The following is a 10,283-nucleotide window of genomic DNA, read 5'->3' as shown; positions in this document are numbered from 1 at the left end:
CGCGTGGTGTGGGCGCCAGCCGTCTTTGTTTCAGGGGACCGCCTCTCCAATTCTCCCAGCCGGCCCGGGAAGGGGGAAGGGAGTAACTCCGGCCGCTTGCCACCCCGCCCGGTAAGGCCCGCGCGCCTCGGCGATCTCACCCGAGCTGCTTCTCTCAGCCAGCCAGCCATTCCAGGATGGGGTACGCTGTCTTTTTTTATCTCTGTCGTGGCTTTGGGCACTTTCTGTATCGTTTCTACTCCCCTAGTAGGTGTCCTGGAGAAGAAACTAAGATCCGCGCGTCTTACTAAGCCGCCATCTTCCAGGAAGTCCCCTAATTCAATTTCTTTACTTGTGATTGGTTTGTTGAGGTCATCTATGGCTTCTTGAGTCAAAGTTGGTTGTTCATGTCTTTCCAGAAACCCGTCCATTTCATCTAAATTGCTGTATTTATTAGCGTAAAGTTGTTCATAGTATCCTGTTATTACCACCTTTATTTCTGTGAGGTCAGTAGTTATGTCTCCTCTTCCATTTCTGATCTTATTTATTTGCATCCTCTCTCTTCTTCTTTTTGTCAATCTTGCTAAGGGCCCATCAATCTTGTCGATTTTCTCATAGAACCAACTTCTGGTCTTATTGATTTTCTCTATTGTTTTCATGTTTTCAATTTCATTTATTTCTGCTCTAATCTTTGTTATTTCTTTCCTTTTGCTTGCTTTGGGATTAGATTGCTGTTTTTTCTCCAGTTCTTCCAAGTGGACAGTTAATTCCTGAATTTTTGCCTTTTCTTCTTTTCTGATATAGGCATTTAGGGCAATAAATTTCCCTCTTAGCACTGCCTTTGCTGTGTTCCATAAGTTTTGAAATGTTGTGTTTTCATTTTCATTCGCCTCGAGGTATTTGCTAATTTCTCTAGCAATTTCTTCTTAGACCCAGTCGTTGTTTAGGAGTGTGCTGTTGAGCCTCCACGTATTTGTGAATTTTCTGTCACTCTGCCTATTATTGATTTCCAACTTCATTCCTTTATGATCCGAGAAAGTGTTGTGTATGATTTCAATCTTTTTAAATTTGTTAAGACTTGCTTTGTGACCCAACATATGGTCTATCTTTGAGAATGATCCATGAGCACTTGAGAAAAAGGTGTATCCTGCTGATGTGGGATGTAATGTCTTATAAATGTCTGTTAAGTCTAGCTCATTTATAGTAATATTCAGATTCTCTATTTCTTTATTGATCCTCTGTCTAGATGTTCTGTCCATTGATGAGAGTGGTGAATTGAAGTCTCCAACGATTATGGTATATGAGTCTATTTCCCTTTTCAGTGTTTGCAGTGTATTCCTCACATATTTTGTGGCATTCTGGTTCGGTGCATAAATATTTATGATTGTTATGTCTTCTTGTTTAATTGTTCCTTTTATTAGTATATAGTGTCCTTCTTTGTCTCTTTTAACTGTTTTACATTTGAAATCTAATTTGTTGGATATTAGTATAGCCACTCCTGGTCTTTTCTGGTTGTTATTTGCATGAAATATCTTTTCCCAACATTTCACTTTCAACCTATGTTTATCTTTGGGTCTAAGATGTGTTTCCTGTAGACAGCATATAGAAGGATCCTGTTTTTTAATCTGTTCTGCCAGTCTATGTCTTTTGATTGAGGAATTCAGTCCATTAACATTTAGTGTTATTACTGTTTGGATAATATTTTCCTCTACCATTTTGCCTTTTGTATTATATATATCATATCTGATTTTCCTTCTTTCTACACTCTTCTCCATACCTCTCTCTTCTGCCTTTTCGTATCTGACTCTAGTGCTCCCTTTAGTATTTCTTGCAGAGCTGGTCTCTTGGTCACAAATTCTCTCAGTGACTCTTTGTCTGAGAATGTTTTAATTTCTCCCTAATTTTTAAGGACGATTTTGCTGGATATAGAAGTCTTGGTTGACAGTTTTTCTCTTTTAGTAATTTAAATATATTATCCCACTGCCTTCTAGCTTCCATGGTTTCTGCTGAGAAATCTACACATAGTCTTATTGGGTTTCCCTTGTATGTGATGGATTGTTTTTCTCTTGCTGCTTTCAAGATCCTCTCTTTCTCTTTGACCTCTGGCATTCTAACTAGTAAGTGTCTTGGAGAATGCCTATTTGGGTCTAATCTCTTTGGGGTGCACTGCACTTCTTGGATCTGTAATTTTAGGTCTTTCATAAGAGTTGGGAAATTTTCAGTGATAATTTCTTCCATTAGTTTTCTCCTCCTTTTCCTTTCTCTTCTCCTTCTGGGACACCCACAACACATATATTTGTGCGGTTCATATTGTCCTTGAGTTCCCTGATACCCTGTTCAAATTTTTCCATTCTTTTCCCGATAGTTTCTGTTTCATTTTGGAATTCTAATTTTCCATCCTCCAAGTCAGTAATTCTATCTTCTGTCTCTTTAAATCTATCATTGTAGGTATCCATTGTTTTTTCCATCTTTTCTACTTTATCCTTCACTTCCATAAGTTCTGTGATTTGTTTTTTCAGTTTTTCTATTTCTTCTTTTTGTTCAGCCCATGTCTTCTTCATGTCCTCCCTCAGTTTCTCGATTTCATTTTTGAAGAGGTTTTCCATTTCTGTTCGTATATTCAGCATTAGTTGTCTCAGCTCTTGTATCTCATTTGAACTATTGGTTTGTTCCTTTGACTGGGCCATATTCTCAATCTTCTGAGTGTGGACCCTTATCTTCTGCTGCTGGCATCTGGGCATTTAGTCAGATTTCCCTGGGTGTCAGACCCAACAAGGTTGTAAGATTTTTCTGTGAAATCTCTGGGTTCTGTTTTTCTTATCCTGCCCAGTAGGTGGCGCTTGTGGCACACGTTTGTCTCACGTGTTTGGAAGGGATCCCCCCGGTCACCGTTCTCTGCGGCCTGGGGTTTTCCGATCCAATTCTCTCAGTTGGTTCGGGGGGCCACGCCTGATGGGGGCGTCAGCCGCCGCGGCTTGAAGGGACCCTGTGGCTCCTTTATTAATTTCCCTATTGGTGCCGGCCACAGCGGGCCCGGGGAATTCGCTACCGAACCAGGGAGTGGCCCATGGGGGAGGGGTGTCGGTCGCAGGCCACCGCGGCCTGGGGAATTCATCACCGGACCAGAAAGCCGCCCGCGGGGGAGGGCCACCGCAGCTTGGGTAGCCCTCTGATCCGAGACTCGTAGCCGGACCAGAAAGCTGACCGCAAAAGAGGGGTGCCGGCTGCCACGTCTTGGAAAACTTGCTTCTCTGAGACTCTCAGCCGGCCCGGGAAGGAGGGAGGGAGGAGCTCCAGCCACCACAGCTGCCGCTGCTCGGGGGGTCGCGCACCGCTCGGGGATCTCACCACAGCCGAGTCTCACTGTCAGACTTGCCAGTCCAGACTGGGGTACGCTGTGTGTCCATTCCCTACCATGGACCCGGGAGCTGTTCTGCACTGTTTGTGTTCACCTAGTAGTTTCTCTGGAGGAGGAACTAAGACGCACGTACCTTACTAAGCCACCATCTTGGCCCCCCTCTTGACAATTTTCTTATATCTACAGAAACAGAATTAAGTGGACCTGAGTTTGTATGAAAGGATTAGAGATTTTCTCTTCATAATGAAGAACCTTTGGGCTATTACATTAACAAAAAACAAAAACCAAGTGAAAACATGAATTTTCAAACCATGCAAATGAGAAAGAACTGACATATCCTTTACGGAAAAACAGAAGAAAGAAACTGGGTCAAAAAATATTTTTAGAACCTTTTCAACTCAATGATTATTTATTAATTGGAAATAATATGCATCTCTTTTCAAAACTCATAAAATGTAAAATGACTGCGAATCTTTTCTAAGAGTTTGCCCACATCCAATTACACCTGGGTCAAGACATTGAAATGATGATTCCCTGAAATTGCTGAAGAATCTGTATTTGTCACATATCATAACTATTTAAGTAATCTAAATAAATGAGGCTAAAATTCATGTCATATCATTATAAGTCTTGAGAGAATTGAAAGAACTCAGAATAGGCTAAAATTCATGTCATATCATTATAAATCTTGAGAGCATTGAAAGAACTCAGAATAGAATAACCTCTATTGGCAATAGTTTAGCAGAACACACACTCTTTCCATGGATGATCTGTGATGTCTCAGATTAACCAAACATCCATTACCCAGTGTCTCCCTCTTGAAGCCATTCAAGTACTATTGTTCAGAGCCTTTAGATGGATACTTAAAAAAGGTGAAGTTTTGAAAACAGGAGTTGGGTAAGTCTCCTGACTTACTGATATTTCCTATTTGTTTTGTTTTCCTTTTATCTGTTCTTTAAGGGTTTATAAATCAGGTGCATTTTGTGTTTGGTCTCATTTCTCCCTTTTTTCTCAGCTACAGTTTTAATTTTCCTGTAGAATTTCCTATAGAGTTTATCTGCTGCTAACCTGTTTTCCTACATTAACCTATGGAAGCTCATCCTCCTTGGGTAATGAGAGGTTAAAATGGCTCGCTAATTTCTTCAATGTTGAAACTCTCATTTCCTGCATGCATAAGAACTGAACTAAGGAAAGCCGCCTGATGATTTGTTTGCTTATTATAGCTTAAGGGGGCGTCTTTCCTCAGTGGTGTTTATAACTAAGACATATAGTTGCTAAATTAAGAGAAGTCACTCAAATCCTGGGTCCAAGGAGAAAATATTTGAGAATACAGGGGCTTTTAATAGTGTGTATTGCCACCACCTCTTCTCTTTTATCATGATTTTCCTTTTTTTTTGTTTTCACATCTAACTGGCATCTTAGTCTCCTGTCACATTTAATATTTTAACTTCCCCTTGTCTTCCTTTGACTCATCTTTCTTACTTTTCTTTATATGTACCTTGTTTTCTGCCTAGGCAGTTACTACACATCTTAATTACACAGAATCTCATACATCTTATTTTATACAGAATCTCATACATCCTTTTTTCTGAGTGATCCAATAAATTATATTTCAATTTTGATAATTTTCTTCCTTAAAAATTTGATACTAGTCATGTTTACCATCATTTCTTTGTTAATCTGATTTGTCTTTTTTTCTATTTGAATTTGAGGAAGTACCAGTGTTATTCCCATTTTGTAGTATATTCTCACAGTGTTATTACCACTTCATGGAAGCCTTAAAAAGTTTTTGTTTAGAAACATTTTTCTCTCTTAATGATCAGAAGGTAATCTTTTTTGCCTTATTTTTCTGTCCATTCCTAGGAAAGTTTTGATTAGTTAGTTCAGAGTTCATGACATAAATTTTGGTTAAAAATCATAAAATGTTTTATACAACTCGCATTTAAGTTCTGATAAACTTAGAATCCCATCTTTTATACAAATATATATGTATAAATGTATATATATATACACATTTACTTTCTTGCTTTATTAATTATTCAACATACATATATGGAATTCATCCTAGATTGCGGGCTCTTACAAGACTGATATCTACTCCATTTCTACATTTTTCGTTATCTCCAAGGCTCAACACCATAGTAGGAACTTTATAGATGCTCCATAAATATATTTTGAATGAATGAGTGAGTAAGCCAAGAAATAGTCTACTCATCATTAATTTTCAGTTACTTTATAATCAGCACAATGATCAATGAAATCTGCTCCTGAATACTTAATATTATATGCAGGGCATTAAAATCAATGCATATTTAATAGAAAGCTACTAAAAAATATAAATAACATAATGGAAGCTATGTATGCAAGAATTCAGAAAACAGAGAAAGTCAGTACATTGAGTAGAGGCTTCCTTAAGGTGGAACTTGACCTAGAAGCAAGCAGAGTGTTTTAGACTCTGAAGGTATTTTACACATTAAATTCCTTCAAGGGTTCTTACCCTTTATGAAGAAGGAAGATTTGTATGTAACAAACCAAAACTGCATTTTCTATCATGGTATTGACTTCAGAAATGCAATAATTCAAGTCAGTGATATATCTACATTCTCAAAATAGTGCTTGGCTTTTGGGCACTCAGAAATATTTGCTGAATTAATGAAAAAAAAAACATTCAGAGAACCTCTCACGTTCAGTTATATATTTGGTATAGCTACTTGTCCAAGAATGTATAGGTTAGCTGATTATCATGATTTCCTTTTTATTATTCACATACAGAATTTATCTAGGCTTGGTCCTACATGTTGCTGGCATCAGAATCCACTTGCATGTACTAATGCAGAAGACATTAGGAGGTGCCGTCTATCCCTCCTTCCTCCACATCCCTCCCACCTTCCTTACAGGCTGTCTAAAGTTCCCTCTATCAGAATTCTAAAATAATTAATATTAGTTTTAATATTTTATTTTTTTACCCGAAATGCAAGTGCACATGAAAGAGCTGTAGTATAAAGTATAATGACCCTTCAAAGACGTCCCTGTCCAAATCCTTGGAACTTGTGGATATATTACCCTACCTGGAAAAAGGAACTTTGCAGATGTGATCAAATTAAGTATAGGAATATTTTCCAGGATTATCTGGGTTGGCCCAAAGTTTTCACAAGTGCCTAATAAGAAAAAGGCAGAAAGTTCAGGTTCAGAGAGGATATGAGATGGCAGAGGCAGAAGATGAAGGAAGGGACTACAAGGCCAGGAATGTAAGCTTCTCTAGAAGCCGGAAAAGGCAAGGGAGCATATACTCCCCTGGAATTTCCAGAAGGAACACAGCTCTGCCCAGACTTTGATTTTAGCCTATTAAACCCCTTTTAGACTACTCACCTCCTGAACTTTAATATAACCCATTTGTGTTGTCTTAAGTCACTGTTTCTGGTAGTTTGTTGTAGCAGCAGTAGGAAACTAATTCAAAAGCTATGTAAAGCCAAGAACTTTTACTGGGAATCAGGTTCTTGGTTCTACTATAAAAATCTGCCACTGATGATCTTTGTAGTAATGAACAGGTCACTTCCCATATATCTTCCTTATAAATTATTTCACTGGAAAATAGTGGATGTTGTAATAAATTAGGAACACCTCATTGAACAGCAGACTTGTGATGGTTTGTCTCTGGCATTTGTTGTTTATCCCTAAAGAAGTGTGATCTTGTCTGACCTCTTCCTGCTGGAAACTGGTCATTATCCTTCAGTTTCTTTTCTGGACTTTATTTTTTATAGCTCAATTTTTATCCTCCCCACACGTACAAACACTGTTTTTACTGTGTTTTTTTACCCAATATTTTAATTTTGTCACTCTTTTATCCATTACAAGAGTATTTTGAAAAAAATCCAGACTGTCTTTATATGATGGGGTCCTTAACTTTGGGGTCAAATGAGAATATATCAATATTTGAAAAGGAGGTTATTTATTTCTGTAACAAACTGAGATTGTTTTGAGTGTGGGTGTTCATTGTTTATAGAATAAAGTTACTTCTCTCGTTTTGAAACACATTGAACATTTCTTGACTATTTTAAACTAATAATAACTAATAATTGAGATCCAAAATTTTTATATAAAAATTATCATGTGTGACTGTTACTTTGTGTGCTTATCAATAAAGGAATGAGTCTTAGGATCTGGTGATAACTTCTTCTTGACATCAAAAACAGCATACTAATGAAACCTAACTGAACATATATAAGTATATAATAACACACATGTATACATACACACACACATGCACACATTCTTTTGAGTATCATTCTTCAGTTCCATTAATTTCTTCCTTCATGGAATAAGTATGAAACACAGTTGTTAGTCACTGTTCATGGTTGTGATGGTGGCAGGGGCTGCTCATATGTACCAGACATGATTCTTGCTACCAAGAAGCCACATTTTAATTGGAGAGATGAGCATTATATAATTATGAGAAGCATAGTGAAATAAATAGCATATTAAGAGTGTTTTGGAAGATTTCACAAATGAGGGTTGAGTTGGATCTTTGAGAATTGGTTCTTGTAGGTTGGAGAAGAGGACAAGAGAAATGGAAGTTGGAGAAAGAAATGAAAACTCAAATTCTAATTGAACAATATGATTGATGGAGTAGATCCACTGAAATCTGTATGCTGTACATGAGTAATGGTGATGAGGCTTATGTGAATGACTGAAGTTACATCCATCTATATGTAATCACAGTCAAAAGTATTTGAAGGTGACCTTCCATTCCAAGCAAGCACAATGCACTGTGCAGTAGAAAATAGAAAATATGCATGTAAAATTAGGTGAAAGCAGAAGAGAAATAGGTAAATTGATTGAATAATTTAATAGTACTACATTTTTTGTTATAATGGCTTTATTGAGTTATAATTAAAAACTCCTTCAATTTATTAATTTTCATGATTTTAGTATAATAAGAGCTGTGCATCTGTCACAACAATAAGTTCTAGAATATTTTCATCACCCATGAAAGAAACATGTTATCCTTTGGTAATCACTATTCAATATTCCTATCTCTATCAGCCTTAGGCAAATACTAATAGAGTAGTAGTAATTTTAAAACTATAATGCTGTATGAAAATCGATTGACACTTCAAAGTCAAATTCCAGTGTGCATTGGTGAAGTTTATTTGGCTTTGTAAAATGTTGATATGATAATTTTTTTCATGGATGGGAGGATCTCTTTCCTAAACACAAGAACTTGCCTAACTAATTCTTTTTTCATTTTCTTTCCTCCTTTAGTTTATATGAAAACTGGTCAGGGGTCTGAAATAATGGATGGGACAAATCACTCCGTAGTATCAGAGTTTGTGTTCCTGGGACTTACCAGTTCATCGGAGATCCAGCTTCTCCTTTTTGTTTTCTCTTTTTTGTTCTACTTTGCAAGCATTATGGGAAACCTTGTCATTGTGTTCACTGTAACCTTGGATGCTCATCTGTTCTCCCCTATGTATTCGCTCCTGGCCAACCTCTCTGTCATTGATGTGCTATTTTGTTCAATCACAGCCCCTAAGATGATTGGTGATATTTTCAAGACTCATAAAGCCATCTCCTTTTGGGGATGTATTACACAGATCTTCTTCAATCATGCTGTTGGGGGCACTGAGATGGTACTGCTCATAGCCATGGCCTTTGACAGATATGTGGCCATGTGCAAGCCCCTCCACTACCTTACATAATGAGTCCAAGAATGTGTCTATTCTTTTTAGTTATTGCCTGGATTATTGGCTTTTCCCACTCGGGGGTTCAATTGGTTTTCGTGGTGGATTTGCCTCTTTGTGGCCCTAACATACTGGACAGTTTTTACTGTGACCTTCCACGGCTCTTCAGGCTTGCCTGCATAGACACCCAAGAACTGGAGTTCATGGTGACTGTTGGTAGTGGGTTCATTTCAGTGGGCTCCTTTGTCCTACTGGTCATTTCTTACATCTTCATTCTGTTCAGTGTTCGGGAACATTTTTCTGGTGGTTCATCCAAGGCCCTTTCTACCCTGTCAGCTCATATTACTGTGGTGGTTTTGTTCTTTGGGCCATTTATGTTTTTCTACACATGGTCTTCTCCCACATCACACCTGGATAAGTATCTTGCTATTTTTGATGTATTTATTACTCCTTTACTGAATCCAGTCATCTACACCTTCAGAAACAAAGAGATGAAAGTGGCAATGAGGAGAGTGGGCAGTCGCCTTGTGCATTACAGAAAGATTTTGTAAATGGATTCACTGTGAATACATGGAACTATAGATTCTCCCTTTTTTTGGTTCCAAAAAAGACATTTTTACAACTTCAGGGGAATACCCACACAGCCTATGTTATATGCCTAGAAATTTACTATCCATTAAATTATGATGTTTTGGCCATTAAATAGAAGTGATTTTATTTTGACACTCAGTTCATCAAAAAGTTTCAAGGCAAATCCTATGTCATTCATAAACTACCACTTTGAATATACTAAGCTCTAAGAGAGTGCCATGTAATTGAGCAAACATTATTTTATCTTTTTCCTGTATATATTATTCTACTGGTAGGCATGCGTTGCATTCATATCATCCTTATTCTGTTTACTTGATTTCAATTTACTACCTTGATTTTAATTATTTTACTCCATGTCTGTTTGTTTTCTATGGTAGAAGTCTCAACATGTCTTCCTCCTTACCAGATTTCACCAGGGAAGTATGGCCAAATGTTAATCCTGTGTTATAATTCTAGAATATAAAGGTAGAAATTATCATCAGCAGGATTTGTTTTAATTTCAAGTTACACATATTGATCTCTTAGAATTGAGGAGTGACTATAATTTGCCCAAAGACACACAGTCATAAAACCCCAGAATAGTCATGCCCCAGAAATCATGTCTCTGTCAGATCAGTGTCCTACCTCCAAATATCAGTTCTGAAATTCTGGGCATATTCTACTCTTCAGCTTTT

The 10,283-nt window shown here is 37.5% G+C and overlaps 1 pseudogene; it reads left to right on the top strand.

Moving 5' to 3' along the window:
- The first annotated feature begins 8,631 nt into the window (after nt 1-8,631).
- LOC143655079 (olfactory receptor 4F15-like) lies at nt 8,632-9,569 on the top strand (annotated as a pseudogene).
- The last annotated feature ends 714 nt before the right edge of the window (nt 9,570-10,283 follow it).

Source organism: Tamandua tetradactyla, chromosome 14 (assembly GCF_023851605.1).
Source record: "Tamandua tetradactyla isolate mTamTet1 chromosome 14, mTamTet1.pri, whole genome shotgun sequence".
Taxonomy (NCBI): domain Eukaryota; kingdom Metazoa; phylum Chordata; class Mammalia; order Pilosa; family Myrmecophagidae; genus Tamandua; species Tamandua tetradactyla.
The sequence above is the reverse complement of the archived record's forward strand: the minus strand, read 5'-3'. Positions and strand labels throughout refer to the sequence as shown.